Here is a 25,553-nt window from a genome sequence, read left to right as displayed (position 1 = left end):
CCTACGCGTTTCAGCACTCTGCGGTCCGATTCTTTGAGTTTGTGTGGTCTACCATTTCCCGGCTGAGCCATTATTGCTCCTAAATATTTCCACTTCACAATAACAGCACTTACAATTGACCGGGGCAGCTCTGGCAGGGCAGAAATTTGACAAACTGACTTGTGGCATCCTATGACAGTGCCACATTGAAAGTCACTGAGCTCTTTAGTAAGGCCACTCTACTGATAATGTTTATCTATGGAGATTGCATGACTGTGTTCTCAATATATACACCTGTCAGCAACGGGTGTGGCTGAAATAGCAGAATCCACTCATTTGAAGGGGTGTCCACATACTTGTGTGTGTATATATAGAGTATATTATTCAGAGACATAAAATATAGTCAAATACTGCTAAACCATTTTTAAAAATGAAAATGTTGTGATATGATATTCATGCAGCCTAAGGGAGACTGATAAGCAAAATACAAGCGATGGTAATTCCATATTATTCAAATACAACTCTCATGTGGCAAACTTGAAGGAAAGGCCTTCTGATAGAGTAGCATCTGGTTTGAAAATAAATATGGACCTCCCACTTTGACTATCAGGCTACAGCTGGAGAACCATGTGAGCCCACAGACTCCAGGAGACCAGGCAAAGAACGACACCACCCTGCGCTGCCCCACACCATGGGATAGGACATAACAGGGAAACAATGCAAAGGAAGGCTGGGGATATCATTACAGATAGTGTTTTTTCCCCTCAGTGCACTTTCAAAAGTGAATCAGACTACCTGTTTTGCCATTTCTAAATCGAGTGTAATGTCCATCCATCCAGGACACGATGCTTTACAAATCAAACACACTCCTGAAAGCACAGTGCGGGAAAAAAATATTTGCGTTCTCACCTGTTAATAATGCAATGCAGGGTAATACTAGCGCATACCTGGGTTGTAATACTGAAATACATGTCAAATACTTAACCTGTGCTTGAATGAGCTGTTGCAATGGAACAAATTGAAAAGTCCCAAAAGTGAAAACTTTGCCCACCTTGCTCTCCAGGCATTCTAAAGCAAATGCTATCAGAAAGTATTTGAAATATTTAAAATACTATTTGAACCCAGGTCTTATATAGAATAGTGTCGGTTAATAAATCAGCAGTGCAGCAATACTAACAGCTATGTCGACAGATGTAAACCACTAAAATAAGTAGGCTGAACGTTGACATCTGCACGTACAGTACCAGTCAAAAGTTTGGACACATACTCAGTAAAGGTTTTTCCTTTATTTTTACTGTTTTCCACATTGTAGAATAATATTGACGACATATAAAATATGAAATTACACATATGGAATCATGTAGTAACCAAAAAAGTATCCAAATATATTTTAGATTTTAGATTCTTCAAAGTAGCCACCCTTTGTCTTGATGATAGCTTTGCACACCAGAAATGCCGTAATTTTTCCAATAATTGTTTACAGACAGATTATTTCACATATAATTCAGTGGGTCAGAAGTTTACATACACTAAGTTGACTGTGCCATTAAACAGCTTGGACAATTCCAAAAATGATATCATGGCTTTAGAAGCTTCTGATAGGCTATTTGACATCATTTGAGTCAATTGGAGGTGTACCTGTGGATGTATTTCAAGGCCAACCTTCAAACTCAGTGCCTCTTTGCTTGACATCATGGGAAAATCAAAGGAAATCAGCCAATACCTCAGAAAAAAAATGTGTAGACCTCCACAAGTCTGGTTCATCCTTGGGAGCAATTTCAAAACGTCTGAAGGTACCACGTTAATCTGTACTAACAATACCACGCAAGTATAAACACCATGGGCGCATGCAGCCGTCATACCTTTCAGGAAGGAGACGCATTATGTCTCCTAGAGATGAACGTACTTAGGTGTGAAAAGTGAAAAGCCCAGAAAAACAGCAAAGGACCTTGTGAAGATGCTGGAGGAAATGGGTACAAAAGTATCTATATCCACAGTAAAACGAGTCCTATATCGACATAACCTGAATGGCCGCTCAGCAAGGAAGAGGCCACTGCTGCGAAACCGCCATAAAAAAGTCAGACAACGGTTTGCAACTGCACATGGGGATAAAGATGGTACTTTTTGGAGAAATGTCCTCTGGTCTGATTGAAACCAAAATAGAAATGTTTGGCCTTAATGAGGAAAAAAGGGGAGGCTTGCAAGCTGAAGAACACCATTCCAACTGTGTGGGTGGCAGCACAGGGGTGGTAGCATCATGTTGTGTGGGTGCTTTGCTGCAGGATGGACTGGTGCACTTCACAAAATAGATGGCATCATGAGTCAGGAAATGATGTGGATATATTGAAGCAACATCTCAAGACATCAGTTAAAGCTTGGTCGCAAATGGGTCTTCCAAATGGACAATGACCCCAAGCAAACTTCCAAAGTTGTGGCAAAATGGCTTAAGGACAACAAAGTCAAGGTACTGGAGTGGCCATCACAAAGCCCTGACCTCAATCCTGTAGAAAATGTGTGGGCAGAACTGAAAAAGCATGTGCGAGCAAGGAGGCCTACAAACCTGACTCAGTTTCACCAGCTTTGTCAGAAGGAATGGGCCAAAATTCACCCAACTTATTGTGGAAAGCTTGTGGAAGGTTACCTGAAACGTTTGACCCAAGTTAAACAGTTTAAAGGCAATGCTACCAAATACTAATTGAGTGTATGTACATTTCTGACCCACTGGGAATGTGATGAAATAAATTAAAGCTGAAATAAATCATTCTCTCTGCTATTATTCTGACTTTTCACATTCTTAAAATAATGTGGTGATCCTAACTGACCTAAAACAGGGAACGTTTACTATAATTAAATGTCAGGAATTGTAAAAAACAGAGTTTAAATGTATTTGGCTGAGGTATTTAAACTTCCGACTTCAACTGTATATCCCGAGAGAGCCATGCTTCCGTAAAACAGAGTATGTTACCTGATGTCTCTCTGAAAATAAATGCTTGCCCTGATCTCGTCAACTTTGTTATCCAGGGACTGAACGTTAACGAGTAATATACTCGGAAGCGGTGGTTGGTGTGCGCGCCTACTATGTCTGACTAGAAGACCGTTCCGAATTCCTCTTCTTCGCAGGTGTTGTTTTGTGTCGGCTTTTGGAATCAGTTTAATTTCCCTGGGTGGTGCAAACAAAGCTTCCGCTTCGGGACAGTTGTATTCCTGGTCGTAGTGCCGGTAGTGCTGGTGAGTTACCGTCGCTCTGTCATCCAATAGTTCTTCACGGCTGTATGTAATAGCACATAACATTTTCTGGGCTTACAATGAAAGAAATAATACTGAAAAAAATTGATATTGCAAAGTTTCATAAAAACTGGAAGCGAGGCAGCCCTCTCTGTCGGCGCCATCTTCATATAGACCGCATGAGAGAGGAATGTACACAACACAATGACTAGTGGGACAGAGACAGTTAATTGTTTGAAGAACAATTAAAATGATTTCGTCAGACAGCTCTGCAGCATACTTAGGCAGGCTAGCTAAATAGGATGATTAAAGACAATTTAGTATGGGGAGCACATAACGTTTGATGGCCTGGCTGGTTGACTGCTGCTGCCTGAGCAGAGATGAGGTGATTTCCTTAACCTGTTAGAGCTCTAGGGGCGCTATTTCATTTTTGGATAAAAAACGTTCCCGTTTTAAGCGCGATATTTTGTCACGAAAAGATGCGACTATTCTTGACAGTTTTGGAACGAAAACACTCTGAAGTTTCAGAATCTGCAAAGATTTTGTCTGTAAGTGCCCCAGAACTCATTCTACAGGCGAAACCAAGATGATGCATCAACCAGGAATTAGCAGAATTTCTGAAGCTCTGTTTTCCATTGTCTCCTTATATGGCTGTGATTGCGCAAGAAATGAGCCTACACTTTCTGTCGTTCGCCCAAGGTCTTAGCAGCATTGTGACGTATTTGTAGGCATATCATTGGAAGATTGACCATAAGAGACTACATTTTCCAAGTGTCCGCCTGGTGTCCTGCGTCGAATTCGGTGCGCAATTGCCAGCTGCTTCTACTTTACCATTTGATTCAGGGGAGAAAGCATGTGTCCAAGAACGATGTATCAATGAAGAGATATGTGAAAAACACCTTGATGATTGATTCTAAACAACGTTTGCCATGTTTTCAGTCGATATTATGGAGTTAATTTGGAAAAAAGTTCGCGTTTTGAGGACTGAATTTTCAGATTTTTTTTGGTAGCCAAATGTGATGTATAAAACGGAGCTATTTCTAATACACAAGGAATCTTTTTGGAAAAACTGAGCATCTGCTATCTAACTGAGAGTATCCTCATTGAAAACATCAGAAGTTCTTCAAAGGTAAATGATTTTATTTGAAGGCTTTTATGTTTTTGTTAATGTTGCGTGCTGGATGCTAACGCTAATGCTAACGCTAAATGCTAACGCTAAATGCTAACGCTAGCTAGCTACTTTTACACAAATGATTGTTTTCCTATGGTTGAGAAGCATATTTTGAAAATCTGAGATGACAGTGTTGTTTACAAAAGGCTAAGCTTGAGAGATGGCATATTTATTTCATTTCATTTGCGATTTTCATAAATAGTTAACGTTGTGTTATGCTAATGAGCTTGCTGATAGATTTACACAATCCTGGATACAGGGGTTTTTTCATAGCTAAACGTGACGCAGAAAACGGAGCGATTTGTCCTAAACAAATAATCTTTCAGGAAAAACTGAACATTTGCTATCTGAGAGTCTCCTCATTGAAAACATCTGAAGTTCTTCAAAGGTAAATGATTTTATTTGAATGCTTTTCTGTTTTTTTGTGTAAATGTTGCCAGCTGAATGCTAATGCTAAATGCTACGTTAGCCATCAATACTGTTACACAAATGCTTGTTTTGCAATGGTTGAGAAGCATATTTTGAAAATCTGAGATGACAGTGTTGTTAACAAAAGGCTAAGCTTGAGAGCTAGCATATTTATTTAATTTAATTTGCGATTTTCATGAGTAGTTAACGTTGCGTTATGGTAATGAGCTTGAGTCTGTATTCACGATCCCGGATCCGGGATGGGGAGATCAGAAAGGTTAAGGAATTAAAAATTATTAAGTAATCAAATAAAAACAAATATACACAACTGAAATATTACATTTTGTCATAGTAATAACACCACAGACAAACTTAAATGGTCCAACAACACAGACAGTGTGGTAAAGAAGGCACAACAGCGTTTCTTGGTCCTCAGAGCTTTTATTATTATTTTTTTTAATCCAAGCATTGTAATAGAAAGTGGGTGGCGCTCAGGGGCTGCGTGGTGCTGTGGGTGTTTTTCAGTGAGAAGTCAGAAGGACTTCAAGAGTTAGGTCTTAGCCACTGCAATGAAAAGCAATTGTTTGTCTGGCTACAACATAACACAATTTGAAGTCATATGGGGCACAGTCTCACAAGACTTAGAAACAGCATTGGGTGAGGATACGGTGGGAACATGTGGATCATTGTATTACAACCTGTAATTTAAATAGATTTTAATTTAGATTTCATGTAATGGACATACACAAAATAGTCCAAATTGGTGAAGTGAAATGAAAAAAAAACTACTTATGGAAAAGTGGTGCGTGCATGTGTATTCACCCACTTTGATTACCTTCAGCTTTAAGTAAAGCTTAAAGAAAAAAATAAGCAAACACTTTGGTGTTCGCCAAAAGGTATGTGGGAGACTCCAAAACATATAGAATAAGGTACTCTGGTCAGATGAGACAAAAATGTTGCTTTTTGGCCATCAAGGAAAACACTATCTCTGGCTCAAACCCAACACCTCTCATCACCCCGAGAACACCATCCCCACAGTGAAGCATGGTGGTGGCAGCATCATGCTGTGGGGATGTTTGTCATCAGCAGGGACTGGGAAACTAGTCAGATTTGAAAGAACGATGGATGGTGCTAAATGCAGGGAAATTATTGAGGGAAACCTGTTTGTCTTCTAGAGATTTGAGACTGGGACAGAGGTTCACCTTCCAGCAGGACAATGGCCCTAAGCATACTGCTAAAGCAACACTTGAGTGGTTTAAGGGGAAACATGTACATGTCTTGGAATGGCCTAGTCAAATCCCAGACCTCAATCAAATTGAGAATATGTGGTATGACTTAAAATTGCTGTACATCAGTGAAACCCATCCAACTTGAAGGAGCTGGAACAGTTTTGACTTGAAGAATGGGCAAACATCACAGTGGATAGATGTGCCAAGCTTATAGAGACATACCCCAAGAGACTTGGAGCTGTAAGTGCTGCAAAAGGTGGCTCTACAAAGTATTGACTTTTCAGATTTTTTTGTCTTATTTCTTGTTTGTTTCACAATAAAAAAATATTTTGCATCTTCAAAGTGGTAGGCATGTTGTGTAAATCAAATGATACAACCCCCCCCCCCAAAAAAATATATTTTAATTCCAGGTTGTAAGGCAAAAAAAAAAGAAAAATGACAAGGGGGGTGGATACTTTCGCAAGCCACTCTATGTAAATGTTAAGTTGTCTATTGTTTTTGTTAATATATTTATTTTCAATCTTTACTAATGACATGGCAATGGCTTTGTGTAAAGCCAGTGTGTCTATGTATGCGGATGACTCTGACATTATACAGTCAGCTACCACAGTAAGTGAAATCACTGCAACACTTGACAAAGAGCTGCAGTTAGTTTCAGAATGGGTGGCAAAGGAATAAGTTCACCCTAAATATTTCAAAAACTAAAATAATTGTATTTGGGACAAATCATTCACTAAACTATGAACCTCAACTAAATCTTGTAATAAATAATGTGGAAATTGAGCAAGTTGATGTGACTAAACTGCTTGGAGTAACCCTGGATTGTAAGCTGTCATGGTCAAAAAATGTTGATACAACAGTTGCTAGGATGTGGAGAACTCTGTCCATAAGACACACATACACATGATAAGACACACTAAACAAACGTGCACATGTATGTTGTATTGTAAATACAGTGCATTCGGAATACAGTGCATTCCATATTTTGTTACGTTACAGCCATATTCTAAAATGTATTAAATAAAAAAAATATACACACAATATCCCATAATGACAAAGCGAAAACAACATTTTTAGGACTTTTTGGAAATGTAATAAAATTCCCTTTCTATGAGACTCGAAATTGAGATCAGGTGCATCCTGTTTCCATTCATCATCCTTGAGATGAGTCCACCTGAGGTAAATTCAATTGATTGGACATGATTTGGAGAGAAACATACCTGTCTATATAAGGTTCCACAGTTGACAGTGCATGTCAGAGCAAAAATTAAGTTATGAAGTCGAAGGAATTGCCTGTAGAGCTCTGAGACAGGATTGTGTTGAGGCACATATCTGGGGGAAAGGTACTAAAAATGTCTGCATAATTGAATGTCCCCAAGAACACAGTGGCCTCCATCATTCTTAAATGGAAGAATTTTGGAACCACCAAGACTCCTCCTAGAGCTGGCTGACTGACCAAACTGAGCAATCGGGGGAGAAGGGCCTTGGTCAGGGAGGTGACCAAGAACCCGATGGTCACTCTGACAGAGCTCCAGAGTTCCTCTGTGGAGATGGGAGAAACTTCCAGAAGGACAATCACCGCTGTAGCACTCCACCAATCAGGCCTTTATGGTAGAGTGGCCAGAAGGAAGCCCCTCTTCAGTAAAAGGCACACGACAGCTTGCTTGGAGTTTGTCAAAAGGCACCTAAAGTACTCTCAGACCATGAGAAACAAGATTCTCTGGTCTGATGAACTCTTTGGCCTGAATGCCAAGCATCACGTCTGGAGGAAACGATCCCTACAGTGAAGCACGATGGTGGCAGCATCATGCTGTGGGAATATTTATCAGCGGCAGGGACTGGGAGACTAGTCAGGATCGAGGGAAAGATGAACAGAGCAAAGTACAGAGAGATCCTTGATGAAAACCTGCTCCAGAGAACTCAGGACTCAGGCAATGGTTCACCTTCCAACAGGACAATTACCCTAAGCACACAGCCAAGAGAACGCAGAAGTGGCTTCGGGACAAGTCTCTGAATGTCATTGAGTGGCCCAGCCAGAGCCTGTACTTGAACCCGATCGAACATCTCTGGAGAGACCTGAAAATATCTGACAGAGCTTGAGAGGATCTTCAGAGAAGAATGAGAGAAACTCCCCAAATACAGATGTGCCAAACTTGTAGCGTCATACCCAAGAAAACCCGAGGCTGTAATCGCTGCCAAAGTTGCTTCAACAAAGTAAGTCGTCTAAATACTTAAGTAAATATATACAGTATATTTTTTATATTTAATAACATTTCTAAAAAACAGTGTTTGCTTTGTCATTATGGGTTATTTTGTGTAAATCGATGATGTTATTTTAGAATAAGGCTGTAACATAACAACATAACAATCTGATGTTTGGACTGTTTGGTTCATGAAATAATATAAATAAATTCAAAAAATAAATCCCATTTTATGAAACCTTATCTTGTGAATACTACATATTTAGACAATAGGGATTTGTTTCAATGTGCTATTTAAAAAATAATATAATTATTGTACATTCTCTGACGTGATTTATGTTTTGAAATGCAGGCAATATAAATGAGTTATTGGAAATTCAACACTGTGTCTTGATTGTGTGTTTATGAAAGGGTTGGGATGGTAGAGAAGGCAAAAATATGCAAGCAAAATTGAAATTAGGATGATACTGAAAATAACCCAAGGATTACCTTTAAAATTACCCAGCTGCTGTGTCAATACCCCTACACAATGTGCTGGGTTTATGTCACAACCCAACAAACTGGGCACAATACCAGAGCACACACTTGTTTCTTTTTTAAAGTAGATGGGACATTGCTGCATTACAGAAATAAAAATGAATGGTCACATCCCTATCAGTCTTGTTTTACACAGGTCAGTGAAAGACGCATGCCTGCTTCCCATTTATAAAAACATATATATATATATATCATAACCTTAACCTCTGGACCTAGGGAGCACCACTATTTTAATTTTTGGACAAATAACGTTCCCAAAGTAAACAGCCTATTTCTCAATACCAGATGCTAGAATATGCATATAATTGACAGCTTAGGATAGAAAACACTCTAAAGTTTCCAAAACTGTAAAAATATTGTCTGTGAGTATAACAGAACTGATATACTGGAATTTTTGTCTGTGTTGTCGTGACCGCTATTTCCGGTGGATTCCTGGGTATAACGCACCAAACTAACGGAGGTATTTGGATATAAAAAATATATTTATGGAACAAAAGGAACATTTGCTGTCTAACTGGGATTCTCGTGAGTGAAAACATCCGAAGATCATCAAAGGTAAACGGTTAATTTGATTGCTTTCCTGATTTTCGTGACCAAGCTTCCTGATGCTAAGTGTATGCTAGGCTATCGATAAACTTACACAAACGCTTGTATTGCTTTCGCTGTAAAGCATAATTTCAAAATCTGAGACGACAGGGTGATTAACAAAAGGCTAAGCTGTGTTTCGCTATATTTCACTTGTGATTTCATGAATATGAATATTTTCTAGTAATATTTTTTGACTGTTGCGCTATGCTATTCAGCGTTGCTGATGACAAATATACTGGATCTGGGATGGGTAGTTCTAAGATTAATTTTATCAGGGAGTCATACTGAGACCAAGGTCTCTTTTGCAGCTAAGCCCTGACTTACATAAATTACAGAAAATACACACATCAGTACAAAATGCAAGCAGAAAAAAAAGCATTCATCAATAATAAGGTCCTCAATCAGTATAAAGGAGGAAATGTTGTTTACCTTTTGAGCAGATCAAAGTTGTAATACGTCCTTGACACCAGCTCAGCGTTCAACACCATAGTGCACTAAAAGCTCATCATTAAGCTAAGGACCTTGGGTTTAAACACCTCCCTCTGCAACTGGATCATGGACATCTTGATGGGCCGCACCCAGGGTAGGTAACAATACATCCGTCACGATGATCCTCAACACAGGGGCCCCTCAGGGGTGCGTGCTCAGTCCCCTCCTGTACTCCCTGTTCACTCATGACTGCACAGCCAGGCAAGACTCCAACACCATCATTAAGTTTGCTGATGACACAACACGGGTAGGCCTGATCACCAACAACGATGAATCAGCCTATAGGGAGGAGTTCAGAGACCTGACCGTGTGGTGCACGGACAACAACCACTCCCTCAACATGATCAAGACAAAGGAGATGATCGTGGACTACAGGAAAAGGCCGGCCGAACAGACCCCTATTAACATCGACGGGGCTGTAGTGGAGTGGGTCAACAGTTTCAAGTTCCACAGTGTCCACATCACCAATAGTGTACCAAGCACACCAAAACATTTGTGAACAATTAATCAAATAGCCACCCGACTATTACGTTGACACGTTTTTACACTGCTGCTATTCGCTGTTTATTATCTATGCATAGTCACTTCACCCCTACCTACATGAACAAAATAATTTGACTAACCTGTACCCCTACACATTAACTCGTTACCGGTACTCCCTGTATATAGCCTCGTTATTTTTATTGAGTTACTTTTTATTTGAATTTTACTATTTTTACTTTAGTTTATTTAGTAAATATTTTCTTAACTCTTTCTTGAACTCCATTGTTGGTTAAGGGCTTGTAAGTAAGCATTTCACTGTAAGGTCTACATCTGTTGTATTTCGGAGCATGTGACAAATAACATTTGATTTGATTTGAACAGCAGCAACCACAACCAGGGCAAATAACTGTAAAATGTATGTATTTTTTCATCTGACCTCAAAAAAAAAACACTGAACATGTCACAAACCCCATTATAAAATGGTTTGTTTAGATCCTGCATGCCAATTGGTTGATAGCAGGGAGTTATTCACAACAATCCCCAGGTTATTCCTGTAAACAGTTCTATTTGAATTATCAATATGCATCCACTGTCCCACAGGCCAGCCAGGCTATTCATAAACCCATATCTCCCCTGCAAAAATTGTCTAGACAATATTTCCCCATGCTTCTAGCCTAACATTTTGTTTGGAACAGTTCGGGTTTGTCTAAACCAGGGGTATTCAACTCTTACCCTACGAGGTCCAGAGCCTGCTGGTTTTCTTTTCTAACTGATACTTAATTGCACACACCTGGTGTCAGGTCTAAATCAGTCCCTTATTAGAGGGGAACAATGAAAACATGCTAGCATCAAGTTTCAGAGTTGGTTGAGGGTTCTAAACCTTGCTGCCAGCCTCTTCAAAATGGGGTGGCAGGGTAGCCTAGTCGTTAGAGCGTTGGACTAGTAAGCAGAAGGTTGCATGTTCAAACCCCCGAGCTGACAAGGTACAAATCTGTGAGTTAAGCCACTGTTCCTAGGCCGTCACTGACTTGCCTAGTTAAATAAAGGTAAAATAAATAAAATAAAAATGTGCAGGTGTGTGCGGTCTCTGCCATGCTATAGAGATTGAACATGTCCGGACGAGACTGACCGCTTCTCTGAGCCAGGCAAATTTCATTTATCAGGATCCGTATAATGGAGGAAATAGGATTTGCAATTATCAAAATTGTTATAAACATTGTAAAAGAGAAAAGCAAGCTTATGTTTTGGGTTCTCAAGGAGGGTGACAGTTTAACTAAGCTCTTTTATATTTTTGGGGCGGCAGGTGGTTAGCTGAGGTGTGGACTCGAGTCACATGACTTGGACTCGAGTCACAAACATGATGACTTGAGCCTATGACTCGACCTGACTTGATAACCTCCCCAAGCCCAAATATTAAAAATGATGCTATTTAAAAAAGTGTGTAGCGCATCAACTCTTCATTTAACGGATTACAGTTTGAATCGGACAGCAGCCAATCAAATTGTGCCAGCTGAGAAAAAGTTGTGCGTGGCAGTGCAGAGGAACATGGACGGGTGAATTCAGATGGAGCCCTTGGAAAGATGATACCCCAAATATTTATTTTCAGATATAAAGATGACGCTGTATCAATGAAAAACGGATTGCAACTTGCAAAACATGCGGGAAGAAAATTACAGACGGAGGCGCAACAATTTCCAACTTTGTTCGACATTTGAAGCTGCACAAAGAACGGTAAGTCGTGGCTAATATAGCCGACAGCTATCCATCACACGAGGTTGTGTGTTTATGAGTGTGTGTAACTTGTTTGTTTCATGGGTTTCTTCTTGCTGGCTTGTGATGTCTGGAGCCTGTATTGTTATGTGCTCACTGCTTGTGATGTCTGTAGCCTGTATTGTTATGTGCGCTCCTCACTGCTTGCCTAGATTAGGTTTGTAGATTGACTCGCCACCACGCTGTTTGGAGCTGGAAAAGATCAAATGAGCACATTTGTGGCAGAGTGCCTCCTAGAATGGTTGTGTACTCTTCCTAACCTGCTGATTACGGCGAGTGCTTGAACCTCTGTGTTTATGCTTCACACATATCCCACCATCCCCCTCTCGGCTGTCCTCCGCAGTTTTGAGCTTTCTCCGTTGATAATGAATGAAGAAAGGCGGCTTATTTCATCTGAGGCGCCGCATTTAGATACAGTTTTCCAGATAGAAATGCAATATATAGATCTGTACTCGATTTGACTTGGTCCCACCTCTGGTGGTTAGAGCGTTGGGCCAGTAACCGAAAGGTTGCTGGATCTAATCCCCGAGCTGACTAGGTAAAAATCTGTCCCTGAACAAGGAAATTAGGTCTGCCGACTTCCTTTTGGTCACACATATTCTGAGAAATTTCCAAAGAACCAAAGACATTGCTTTAACTGTGAATGTACTTTACAGCATATATTTTCCTCATAAAATAGAGCATACTTAAAATGAGTCATGTTTTGTAGCTCAGACAAAAGCACACAGATTGTGTGGGAGAGAGGGAGTGTGTGTGCACATATTGTATTTTATTTTTCCTTGTCAGCCACCATCTCTCCTTACCTTTCCACCAACTGTGAGTAAGCACAACTGCACATATCCATTTCCCACAATGGACATGGATAACACAATCTGTAGGACTAAACATTTCCAATCATAATAAAATGGAGCATACATAGAAAATAAACAAGTAATCACGATATATTTACATACTAATCAAAATCAAATGTGTGTGAGAGAGTGTATATGTTTTATTTTTTCTAGTTAGCCGTCAGTCTCGATAGGCCCAGTGTAATTCCCTTCTGGGTGAGGCTGTCGGGCAGTGGTGGAGTGCATGGCAGATCTGAAAGAGAGATGCACAAAGTGACAGTAAATAAACAGCTCAACAACATGTCTGTGTGTACATCTGTTGGTGTGGGTGGGCATATGCAATATAATTCTGAATTACCTGTATCCATCAATGTTTCTCCCTTCACGGCCAGTGTAGTAAGAACTGGTGCAGCCGGTAAATTAAATACCACAGCAGAGGACTACTGTGACTGCAGCTGAAAGCCTGGTGGCAGATCTAAAAGAGAGAGGCACAATTTTCTTAACTGGCAATCATACAACTAAACAGACAATGAGTGTAAGGCCTAGATTCAAACAGATCAAGCGTTAACCGGCGATAGCCGACACCTGCATAGCTGATGTTTTGGCCGTGTCTGAGGTGTAACTGTGTTGGATCTGTCGAATCAGTAAGCAGCAGCTCTTGATCATTGTCACAAAACCACGTCCGTCCTACTTGCGTTACAAGTTCAGAACTAGAAACTGTAGGTTATATAGAAATTATGACACTCAAATTCAAAATCATTCAACTAAATAATCTGGATTTCTATCAGCCTAATTAAGGTGTAGATTACATCTCAAATTCCAGTGTTCTTGTAAACAGGGCTGCATGAGATTTCTGTTAATGCGATGTCCACTTTAGGTATAATGCCAGGAGCCGCTTGTGAATTTGACACCTCAGACACCGCCAAAACAACCGCTATGTGGATGTCGGCTAAAGCGGATGTGATTAAATAGCGCCCCAAGTGAGGGAGAGTGTGCATATGTGTATACATGCATGTGATAATTACCTGTATCACCTTTCATGGCCAGTTTAGCAGTTGCAGGGCACACGACTCCAGCTGTTAAGACTGTGGTTAAAATAATTAAGTTAAAATAATTATTACAACAAAAGTAAGTGATTGAGTGTGTGTGATACTTACCTGTACCACATCACACTGCTTCAGGTCTACAAGCCTCTGGAAGTTCCAGCGTGCCACTCCAGGCATTGAACAGCTTGGTGGAAACACTGTTACCTTGGTTGGCAGATCTGAAAGATAGGCACAATATAATTTTGAATGAATTCTGGCTGTCCCCAGTCCACCTGGTCGTGCTGCTGCTCCAGTTTCAATGGTTCTGCCTGCGGTTGGGGAACCCTGACATGCTCACCGGACGTGCTACCTTGACCCGGACCTGCTGTTTTCGACTCTCTCTCTACCCGCTGTCTCGACCTCTGAATTGTCGGCTATGAAAAGCCATCTGACATTTACTTCTGCGGTGCTGACCTGTTGCACCTACTGATTATTATTTGACCCCGCTGGTATTCTATGAACATTTGAACATCTTGAAGAACAATCTGGCCTTAAATGGCCATGTATTCTTATAATCCTCACCTGGCACACCCAGAAGAGGACTGGCCACCCCTCAGAGCCTGGTTCCTCTCTAGGTTTCTGCCTTTCTAGGGAGCTTTTCCTAGCCACCATGCTTCTACATCTGCATTGCTTGCTGTTTGGGGTTTTAGGCTGATGTAAAAGGGCTTTATAAATACATTTGATTGATTGGACTCACTGTCTTTATTTTAACTAGGCAAGTCAGTTAAGAACCCGTGCCAATTTTGCACCGCCCTATGGGACTCCCAAACAACGGCTGGATGTGATACAGCCTGGATTCGAACCAGGAACTGTAGTGACACCTCTTGCACTGAGATGCAGTGCCTTAGACCGCTACGCCACTCAGGAGCCCAATCTTACCTTGTCTTTAATGAAGACTGACGTCACTCTACTTGTTTTTCTATAAGCATATTGACGAAGAGATGCGGACTGGTGGACCTTCATTATTAGCTAGCTGTTAGTTTCATGAGAAGGGAATTGACGGCACTCTGTTGTAACATTGAAGACCTCACTGACCATCAATTCGTTATGCAGCAACACTGGACAACAAAGTCAGACATGAGAAAAGAGTCCAGAATGAGTTCTACCTTCTCCGCATAAACTTAACAGGCAACTTAAGAATTTATTTGGCGACTGAGATGAGTAAAGGAAGCATCATTCAGTGGATGTACATAGTGTACAAGACACCCTTTTAAACTTAGAACAGCCTCAATTTGTCAGGCATGGACTGTACAAGGTGTTGAAAGCATTCCACAGGGATGCTGGCCCATGTTGGCTCCAATGCTTCCCACAGTTGTGTGAAGTTGGCTGGACTTCCTTTGGGTGGTGGACCATTCTTGATACACACAGGAAACTGTTGAGCATATGGAAAAACCCTGCAGCATTGCAGTTCTTGATAAACTCAAACCAGTGCGCCAGTCACCTACCATACCCGTTCAAAGGCACTTAAATATTTTGTCTTCACCATTCACCCTCTGAAAAGCACAAATACACAATCCATGTCTCAAGGCTTAAAAATCCTGTTGAAAAAAGGAGGCACTACTAAAGTACACAATAGTAGGTTTTGGTAGACAGCAGGTGCTCTTTGGTAGAGGTTAATTGGGCATCAAAAAGAAAGGAGGCTCCGTCTTTAACTTGTCTCGTCCCCTTCATCTACACTGATTAAGTGGATTTCACAAGGGATGTCAATACAGGACCATAGCTTTCACCTGGTCAGTCCATGTCATGAAAGCACAGGTGTTCCTAATGTTTTGTACATTGTTTATAATTGTCTTACTTCTGTCACAACCTGGCTCTTAGATGGTGACAAGCAAGGGAGTCCACACGTTGGCAGTTAAGGAGTAACAAAAATACTTAAACCACCAACAAAGTACAAAACCACAGAGGAAAACTAACCTGTGAAGTGTGACAGTAGGCATGTAATGGAGATGCATGATGAAGGTAAACCATGTGTAAGTGTTGAAGGGTGCACCTAATCAAAAAACCAATCAACCATATCTAAACAGTGCTTGTGGTGAGAAAGCTGGGACTGGGCACCAGGAACTTTTATCTCCTAGTTGATCCCAAACCCAGGTGCAACTTGTCACCTTGACGAACCAAACAGCTCCACCTGTCCCCAATCTGCAACTAAAAGCACAAAATCAAGTTTCTGGGGAAATTCCACCACTTTTCAACTTCATATTAATTATCTCCGGCACCATATGAGTGTTTACATACGGTATGTGAAAACAGCACGCTTTCACATCATGTTCAAGGAACTACAATACAAAGCAGGCACAACTGGAATGATTAGATTAGCTATTAGCATAACTCAGGAGCTGTTAAAAAAACAGGAAGCAGGAAGTACCTGTTTGTTCTTCTATTGAACAGTATTGTCCAGCAAGGCTTGTCATGGCAGAGTTGTAGGGGCTTTTGAACCATGCACTCAATGGCAGCCCGGTCACATTCACAAAACTGCTGCTGGCATAAGAGGAATCTGTGCGTATCAAAGAACATTAGTTTGATGGATTACTTCTGATATTGTCATGACTGTCTTGTGAGGATCCAGATCGGTCAGATCAAGTTCGCAATGAATGACTTCAACCAGACCCTCAGAAGGAGAGAACTGGTGGGGTTTAGCAACTTACCCCGTGTTGTAAATCAAGGACAGAACATTCAGCATCTCCCTCTCTAGTGTTCACCAGAGGACTGTGCCTTTGTTTCACAAGACTTTTCCTGCTGAAACATGTTCTAAAGTGAAAACTGGAACAATATTTCTGACAGAGAAAGTGGGGAATGGTCAGAGGCGATCTAAAGAACACTAATGTAGTTTTGGTTGTTATTTTGTGATGACATTAAAAATGGTATAAAGGAAATACTGAACTTGGAAAGTAACCCACTACATGTACGAAGTTTCAATCCTATGTGTTGTGCATGAAATATGAAAAATTATGAAAGTGTTTTTATTAAGAGAGGGACATGATTTTAGGAGCCATAAGAGATAGTTTTACATGTCAGCTTGACGGAACCGGCCCTCTCGAACAAACTGCATGAATGATGGGTAACGAAATTAACAAACTCACCTCCCGGACAATCACTGGTACAGCTGATTTACTTTTTTTTTTACCACAGTTGATGGTGTTTCCCTTAGAGTAGGTGAAGTTCTTTGAGATGCTCACACGTTCCTATCTGCAGCTCTTAGCAGTCACGGTCTGATAGTGTTATACACACAGAAGATGATGCTATCTGGAGAGTGGGAAGACATGTGTTCAACCCAATAATAGAGTTGATTTGGCCAACGATAATGTTTGTTCACTTCGTTGCTATGGTCACCGGCGGCCATTGCCTTCCATGTGAAGGGACCAGCCACTTTGACTAGAGCAGGCGTTTTCAGAGAGCATCAAGACAACCACCCCCTCTGTTGAGTGCCTAAGTCAAAACCTCTACAATCAAGGATTGCTGATCAAACCCAGTGAGCAAAGTTGTTTGAAAATGTCTTTTCAACGTCTTTTGCTCATAAGGAAAGTATGCCCGCATGTCCCAAGATGTTCAGGGAGGACTAATGCTAGTGAGTGACCTCCATATAACCTATTATTTGTTTAATTAAATCTCCACCTAGCCGAACTCTATGCCTTGAGAATGAGCTTAATCTTTTGACTACCTAACGGCACTTAAGGTTTGTGTCCTCTTGGACTTTATCCTGCATGGGGTGGAGAATGCTCTACTGGGAGCACATGTGTGAGTGCATACAGGGACAACACTGCTGCACAGCCTAAATCAGCATCTGCGGGGAAAGTGGGGACCTGCTGATGATAATACAAACGGGAACAAACAAAGTAGCTCAAGGCGATTCTCCTGCCGACATCATCAGGAGTATACAGGAACTGATTGCCGGAGTTATGGAATTATATCGACAAGTAAGGTTTGCTGTTTGCTCCATTCTACCCTGGCCAGTAGGGTAAGATTGTAGAATACCTGATTGGGTCGAGCAGAGCAAAGCAGTCCTGGAAGTCAATATATCCACTTTGATATAGGCTAGATCTAGGCCTCATACAATTTCAAGGCACATTCATTTCTATCATTCCAATTATAAATTCCATAAATAGAGGTCTAGATTTGTTTGACCATCTCAGACAGACCCTAAAAAGCAGTTACTTGGAGAGCCATGATTTTGGCACCAGTTGTCTACCACCAGCACTATTTTTGTTGTCTTGCTTATACTGTAGGAGCGTTACACTTTGAAATCAAAGTTTGGTTTCATGTTAACATTACTCTACTTTTGAGGTCTGATTGCATCTGAATAACTTTCATTTCTGAGTGGAGTGGGTTAATTTCACTTGTGGCCATCGATAAGTGAAGAGATTCAATCTTAGACAGGAAACCTTGGAATGCAAGGGGAGGCATGTGGAGCAGAAAAGTATTTAGTTCACAGCTCGCTGGGGAGCCGACATGCACTCAACTCAGATTATGTCTTGTATTATGACACCAAATGTGATAACCAGTTGACCTCGAATGTCAGCAAGTAAGCTTAATAGCTTTGAGATTGCTATTTTTTTTATTTTACTAGGCAAGTCAGTTAAGAACAAATTCTTATTGACAATGACGGCCGAGAAACATTGGATTAACTGCCTTGTTCAAGGGGAAGAACGACAGATGTTTACCTTGTCAGCTCAGGGATTCAATCTAGCAAACGTACGGTTACTAACCCAACGCTCTAACCACTAGGCCACCTGCCGCCCCAAACAATGGCGGAGATGCCAGGGATTGAACCCAGGGCCTCATACAAGCAAAGCATTCAGCTTAATAGCTTTGAGATTGCTATTATGAAAAGCGCTATCAAAGTTACAATTATTATTATTTATCAGTGTCTGTGAAACCGTCCCTAAATGGAGAATCTCCACTGAGTATGCTTTTAAGTACAGCACTAGGTTTAATCTGTGTCCCTCTGTGAAGACTGGACTGTACTGTATGTCTCTGGGACATAGATTACAATCTTACCTATAAGGAGATCATGTGTTTAGGTCCATCGTCTCTGGGATATGGAGAATATGGAGTTGTCGGAAATGACTGAGGAAAACATGCAGAAAGACAGTTATGGCTGGCTTGTTCAGGTAATGTTTCATCTAGAAATTCATTTTTTACAGAATGTTAGAATGCTAGAATGTCTTTAGTCAGAAAAGAACCGGTTACACATGCAGTCAATTTTCTACAACTTTTATTGCATTTAGTTATCTAACTCACAATTTTGTCACCACAAAACAGGAGGCCTGGCCTCAATCATTTCTATTGTTGAAATGATTGGATGTACTTTACTCACTGTTTTGACATGTAGATCGGTTAACAATCCATGTCAGAAACATGATTTATGCCTAGAATAATAAAAAAAAACATCTGTAAATTTGACAATTTTGCTTTAATTATTTGACTAGTGTTGGTGAATTTCTTCAACAGATGAGCAGGTCTATATAATTATCAAACTTATATATTGGTAGTAGAAAGGAAACGGACTCTTTGTTTAAGCATTATGATTCTCCTTTAGTAATACAATTGCATGGCAGAAGTTGGTACAGAGTACAGTAGATGACAGTTCTCTCCAAGTTCTGCAAAGTGTCTAAGACATCCTGCCTCCCCATTGACATTTCAAAATAGATAAGTCTAAGCATCCTCTGCCAGGTGGTGGTTTCCATAAGGCCTGCGGTGGCCTTGTGTTCTCAGAAAACCAGTCATACTCTCAGAACCTCAGACAGTCACGGTAGGACCCAGACAGGAGGAGTGTGAGCGTAGGCAGTTTCCGCCTTCTGATAGTGTCTGCAGGGCATATCACTCAAAGCAGGTTTTAACACACACAGAAAGGTATCCTGAGAGGAGACCTTACAGTTTATCATAGCACAATTTATGAACCCTTTAAAAGGTATGAGGCCTTGGTTTAATCCCTTCACTAGATAGGATGTGGGTTATATTCACTTAACCTTTCTAGCGCAACATTCCGCTGAAAAGGCAGAGCGCGAAATTCAAAAATATTTTTGGGAAATATGTAACTTTCACACATTAACAAGTCCAATACAGCAAATGAAAGATAAACATCTTGTTAATCTACCCATCATGTCCTATTTCAAAAATGCTTTACAACTAAAGGACAACATATGATTATGTTAGATCACCGCCATGTTAAAAAAACACAGCAATTTTTCCAGCCAAGGATTGGAGTCACAAAAAGCAGAAATAGCAGAAATATATAAGTTAATCGCTAACCTTTGATGATCTTCATCAGATGACACTCATAGGACATCATGTTACACAATACATGTATGTTTTGTTCGATAATGTGCATATTTATATCCAAAAATCTCAGTTTACATTGGCGCCTACGTGCAGTAATGTTTTGATACCAAAACATCTGGGGATTTTGCAGAAATACTCCTAATAAACATTGATAAAAGATACTAGTGTTATTCTCAGAATTAAAGATAGACTTCTCCTTAATGCAACCGCTGTGTCAGATTTCAAAAAAACTTTACGGAAAAAGCATAATCTGAGAACAGCGCTCAGAACCCAAAACAGCCAGAGGAATAGCCGCCATTTTGGAATCAACAAAGTTAGAAACAACACCATAAATATTCACTTACCTTTGATGATCTTCATCAGAAGGCAATCCCAGGAATTCTAGTTCGACAATAAATTACTGATTTGTTCCATAAAGTTAAATCATTTATGTCCAAATAGCGACTTGTTGTTAGCGTGTTCAGCCCAGTAATCCATCTTCATGAGGCGCAGGCACTTCATCCAGACAAAAACTTGAAAAGTTCCGTTACAGTCCTTTAGAAACATGTCAAACGATGTATGGAATCAATCGTTCGGATGTTTTTAACATAAAACATCAATAATGTTCCAACCAGAGAATTCCTTTTGTCTTCAGAGAAGCACTGGAACGCGAGATAACTCTGTCGGGAGTGCGCGTCATAAAACCAAGGCTCTCTGCCAGACCACTGACTCAAAGAGGTCTCATGAGCTCCTCCTTTATAGTAGAATCCTCATTCAAGTTTCAAAAGATGGTTGACATCTAGTGGAAGCCGTAGGAAGTGCAATTTTATCCATATCTCAATGTGTATTCAGTAGGCCAAGCTTTGAAAAACTACCAACCTCAGATGTCCCACTTCCTGGTTGGATTTTTCTTAGGTTTTCGCCTGCCATATCAGTTCTGTCATACTCACAGACATCATTCAAACAGTTTTAGAAACTTCAGAGTGTTTTCTATCCAATAGTAATAATAATATGCATATATTAGCATCTGGGACAGAGTAGGAGGCAGTTCACTCTGGGCACGCTATTCATCCAAAAGTGAAAGTGCTGCCCCCTATCCCAAAAAGGGTGAATCTCAATTGTATTTCCTTGATTCCTTCCGTCCTATCTCCTCGCCTCATGATTCTGTAAAAAAAAATAGATTCACCCATGATTTATGGCATTCCTGCAACGTGTTCATTTTCCAGGACAGGACTCCCACTGGGCACAGACGTCAGTTCAACACCTGGTTTTGATTTACATTTGGTTGAGTTGTGAACTACTGTGAATTCAATTTGAAATCAACTAAAACATTCACCCCGTCATTGGATTTAGGCAAAAAGTTTGGTGAGAAAAAGACTAAATCCCCTCACGTTGATAACTTTGTGCAAGACACAACACAGTAAACACAGAGGAGAAACATACAATAGACAATAGTAGTACTATAAAGAACAACAAGCAATAATTATATACATGTTACACACTCACTTTGTGGACGCACACCATTCCACAAGTCCAGAGGTGTCCAGTTGTTGATGGGCAGAGACAGAGATGTTGCTCTCTGCCACTGCTTGAGGAAGACTGCAAGTATTGTGTGGCCTGCAGATGTCCGTCACCCTAGTAACCTCCCTAGCAACCTATCAGGGCCCAGTTCACACAGGTCAGAGAGTATTTGAGAGGCAGGTTTATGGTACCCCCTAGACTTTAGGATCTGGTCGTGGGGGGTGGGGAGTGGAGTGTGCAGCTCAGGGTTGTGAGGTGCTGATAACAGTCACCTGCAGGGAATTCATAACAATTCTGCTCTAAAACTCTTTGGCCAGCGGCTCTCTTCTCTCTCTCCCCCTCTCTCTCTAGGACTTCAAACAGATCAGCTCACCTGTCACTCTAACTTGGCATGGTGCGGAACAGAGAATATGAAATGCTTCATTAATGTTATTCATGCCCCAAGCGCATTTGTCCCCTGGAAAAGACAGCACTTGTGATTCTACAACAATGCATGGGAGATCATAGCGTCTAGTCTGATATGACTCATTTCTGGCACCACACTGCTAATTTTGGTGTGAAGTGAGCTTCTGTTTTGGGGGATGAGACAACGGCATGTACTTCTCCAATTTGCCCATGTCCATTTTCAGAGTGGCAGCAAGTGTCTTATACAAATAAATAACTATTCCTACTCAGACATTAGATTTCAGGGTGATTGTCTGTTGAATCCACTCATGATGTACAATCTAACTGGTATAAGTTGCTGTCCTAACAAATTGTTTTTTTCAGAAGGTGGGTGATATCAGCATCATGCATATGTCGTTAATTCGTTTGACTATGCCAAAAATTTTACAAATCTGAAAGCATACATTTTCATAATGCATTCATCCTACAGTGAAACAATCTTACCTTGAAATGGTCAGAGCTAGAGTCCAAGCATCTGATGGATAAACTCAAATGAGCTTCATTGGGCAGGAAGCATCTATATGATAAGCCTTGTAGGTCATGTGACAGCATCTTAAACGCAATATCATTAAGGCCAACATGTACAAAGACCTAATACATGACCGAAAGGACCATAAACCAAGGACGGGAATGTTCTCCCATACATACAGACCTATCATTGTCTCAGAGGCTCCTTGCTAAGGGTCTTCTCAGAGTTTTTAAGTGCATGGTATTGTTGGAAACAAGGTATTGGGTATCAACATGTACAAGGCCTAATCAATGGACCCATGTACATTGAAAGTAGTCAGTCACCACGTGTTTATGATGGAAGAGCTCAGATAGTGGAGCGTTGTGTGGAACAGGTGCCAAACATGGAGAGATAGGAGAGATGGGGGAGAGATGCTGGAGCGTTACCATCTAATTGGAGATTAAAAACCCATTTGTCAAACTATAATTTAGTCCATTAGGGCTTATGCATACCTACCACAAAAAATAGCTTTACTTCTGGTGTTTTTTCAGGACCGATAAAGGGTAAATAGTTTTGTGATTTAGTTTTTTTAAACAATGTATCCAGTCAATGAAGCTAGAAATTGGCTTTTTAAAAAGTCAACTGGTAAATCTGTTGAGACAATACAATGAATTGAGTAATGTCGAGACAATGATTATGAATAAACCCAAGTGAAAACATTATGACCAGTTTGTATGAAGATTTTTCATTTCTCATGCTTTAGAAAAGATTGAGAAACTTTGACTGGGCTCTTATACTGTCTTAATTAGCAATAAATCCTTGAGCTACAGATAAGATCCCTTTTGCTAACTTTCCCTGATAACAAATTATGAAGCAATAGCCCACAGTTACCGATAGACTGACATGACTGAATGTCTTGACTTGGGATGATAGCTTCCCATCATGTCCATTATCTACCAAGTTTTCTTTGTCTTCAAACTGAATTACTTGATCGTATAATTCTGGAGTAATTGAAAGCTTGCCATGATTTTTGACAATGGTCCAAATGGGTCACACATATTGAAACTGAGTTGGGGTCGTGCCCCTACAATTGCATAAATATTTAGGATAAAACTGTAGAAGACACAATTAATGCCAAGATATTGCATTTGGCAATTAGTGCCCTCTCAAATAATTGGTGCATGATATAATACATGTATAATAGTATTTAAGGTACTTTTAAGCACTAGATCGGAAAGAGTAGAACATCAAGAAATGCCTGCTGTGTCTGTGGCGTTGTTATTGGTTAAGGCATTTTGCCCACTGGGTATTTTGTTCGATATCCAACTGATTGCCAGACAAATTCATTGACCCCCAGACAGAGGTGGTTGGAAAGGACAATTTATTGGATTCTGAACAAAACATTGTGCTCTTAAAAAAGCTCTTCCTGTGTGATCTCCTCCACTCACTCTCTTTGTGTGTCGTCTCCTCTCTGTCTTCAGTATATCCCCCTGTCTCTGTCTCTTTCCTACTGAAATCTGTGGATGAGGACAAGAAAGAAAAAGAGGTAGAGAAACATAAAAAGTGAAAACAAAGCAACATGTTCATATCGTGTTTAGCTAACAAATGTCAAATGATGCTCTAAAATATGAACACCTGTAGTGTAAATCAGTTCTGGCAACTTTTTAATTTCTCTTCAAGCACCACGGAATGTGGCAGAATTAAAGGCTTGGAAATAAATTCCATTCCAGTATTGGGTCAGTATTTCAGTCCCATTGATGCTAGTCGCTTTTTTGTATTGAACTGGTCTTAAATGTTATAATTGTTCATGAAGGATGGGTTAAGTGACAGTGTGGTGTCAACGATTCAACTAATGATTGTTTTATGTAAAGACTTGCGGAGATCATTGAGGACCATAAGAATAAATAACAGTCAGTCTTTGGAGAGCCCAATTCAAAAGACTCCTTCCAACAGGAGTACTCTCAAAAGAGTATATACAGTACTGAACTGGAAGACAAAATTACTGAAAAGCCTGAAATTAGGGAGGAATCAACATGGTAGGGATAAACACAGTAGACAGAGGACATAGAAGGCACAGTATGTGGGTATGTGTGGGTGTATTGTGATGGAAGGTGGGGTGTGTGTTTTCGGGTTTGGAAAAGTTACGAAAATGGTTGCAATTGCCAGAGCCCATGTGTGTCTGCGAGCAGGAGATGTGACAGAGAGAGCTTTCAATGTTGTGCAGATATGGGATATACACTTTAAAATAAATGATAAATAGAGTATATTTATTTATTGTCCTTTCATGATGGAACGGCCCCCAACCCTATACACCAACCTGAGCGACCCACACACTAAGGAGAAGTACTCTGTTTTATAGGCCTATTGCAAGTAGCCTATACACAGCCAAGATAGAAAGACAAATGCAGTCCAAGACCCCCTAAAGCAGCACCGGCCCCTCAGGAGTCTGAGCCTGCCTGGCAGGGTTGGTCCAACAAAGCCAAAGCTCCCAGATGGGTGAGCATGATACACAAGGAATTTCTCAAAGCTGCTAATGAGAAACTTGACAACCTTGTACCTAGCCTGTGGGAATTCCAGTGGGGTGCCCCCACCCAGGTAGTGGCAGTGCTGACTACACTAGCTGCAGTAACCCATGGGGCGGGGGTCACACTCGGACATTCAGAGAGGGGGTATATAATTGTGGCCCTAGTGGCACAAAGTAATCAAATGGTCTGACTGCACAGAGATGCTTGGGAAAATGGTCACAACTGGGGACTAGCGTGTGACTTCCGGCGCCGACAGAGATGGCCGCCTCGCTTCGCGTTCCTAGGAAACTATGCAGTTTTTTGTTTTTTTACGTGTTATTTCTTACATTAGTACCCCAGGTCATCTTAGGTTTCATTACATA

General features: G+C 40.7%; 2 long non-coding RNA genes across 4 annotated transcripts; one reads left to right on the top strand and one right to left on the bottom strand.

The window, feature by feature from the left end:
* Positions 1-3,843: 3,843 nt before the first annotated feature.
* LOC149981661 (uncharacterized) lies at positions 3,844-8,438 on the top strand. The gene is made up of 2 exons (XR_016497800.1): positions 3,844-4,333; positions 4,649-8,438. It is a non-coding gene; the product is annotated as an uncharacterized LOC149981661 (long non-coding RNA).
* A 4,390-nt stretch (positions 8,439-12,828) lies between these two features.
* LOC110529114 (uncharacterized) lies at positions 12,829-24,188 on the bottom strand. 3 transcript variants are annotated; one of them, XR_016497801.1, is made up of 6 exons: positions 24,115-24,188; positions 19,310-19,361; positions 18,991-19,059; positions 14,068-14,174; positions 13,936-13,995; positions 12,829-13,385 (listed from the first exon to the last, which is right to left on the bottom strand). It is a non-coding gene; the product is annotated as an uncharacterized LOC110529114 (long non-coding RNA). The 3 variants fall into 3 exon arrangements; XR_016497802.1 differs by lacking the exon at positions 19,310-19,361; XR_016497803.1 differs by lacking the exons at positions 18,991-19,059; positions 19,310-19,361.
* Between the last annotated feature and the right edge of the window lie 1,365 nt (positions 24,189-25,553).

Source organism: Oncorhynchus mykiss, chromosome 8 (genome assembly GCF_057628025.1).
Source record: "Oncorhynchus mykiss isolate SJ-2025 chromosome 8, ASM5762802v1, whole genome shotgun sequence".
Lineage (NCBI taxonomy): Eukaryota > Metazoa > Chordata > Actinopteri > Salmoniformes > Salmonidae > Oncorhynchus > Oncorhynchus mykiss.
The sequence above is the reverse complement of the archived record's forward strand: the minus strand, read 5'-3'. Positions and strand labels throughout refer to the sequence as shown.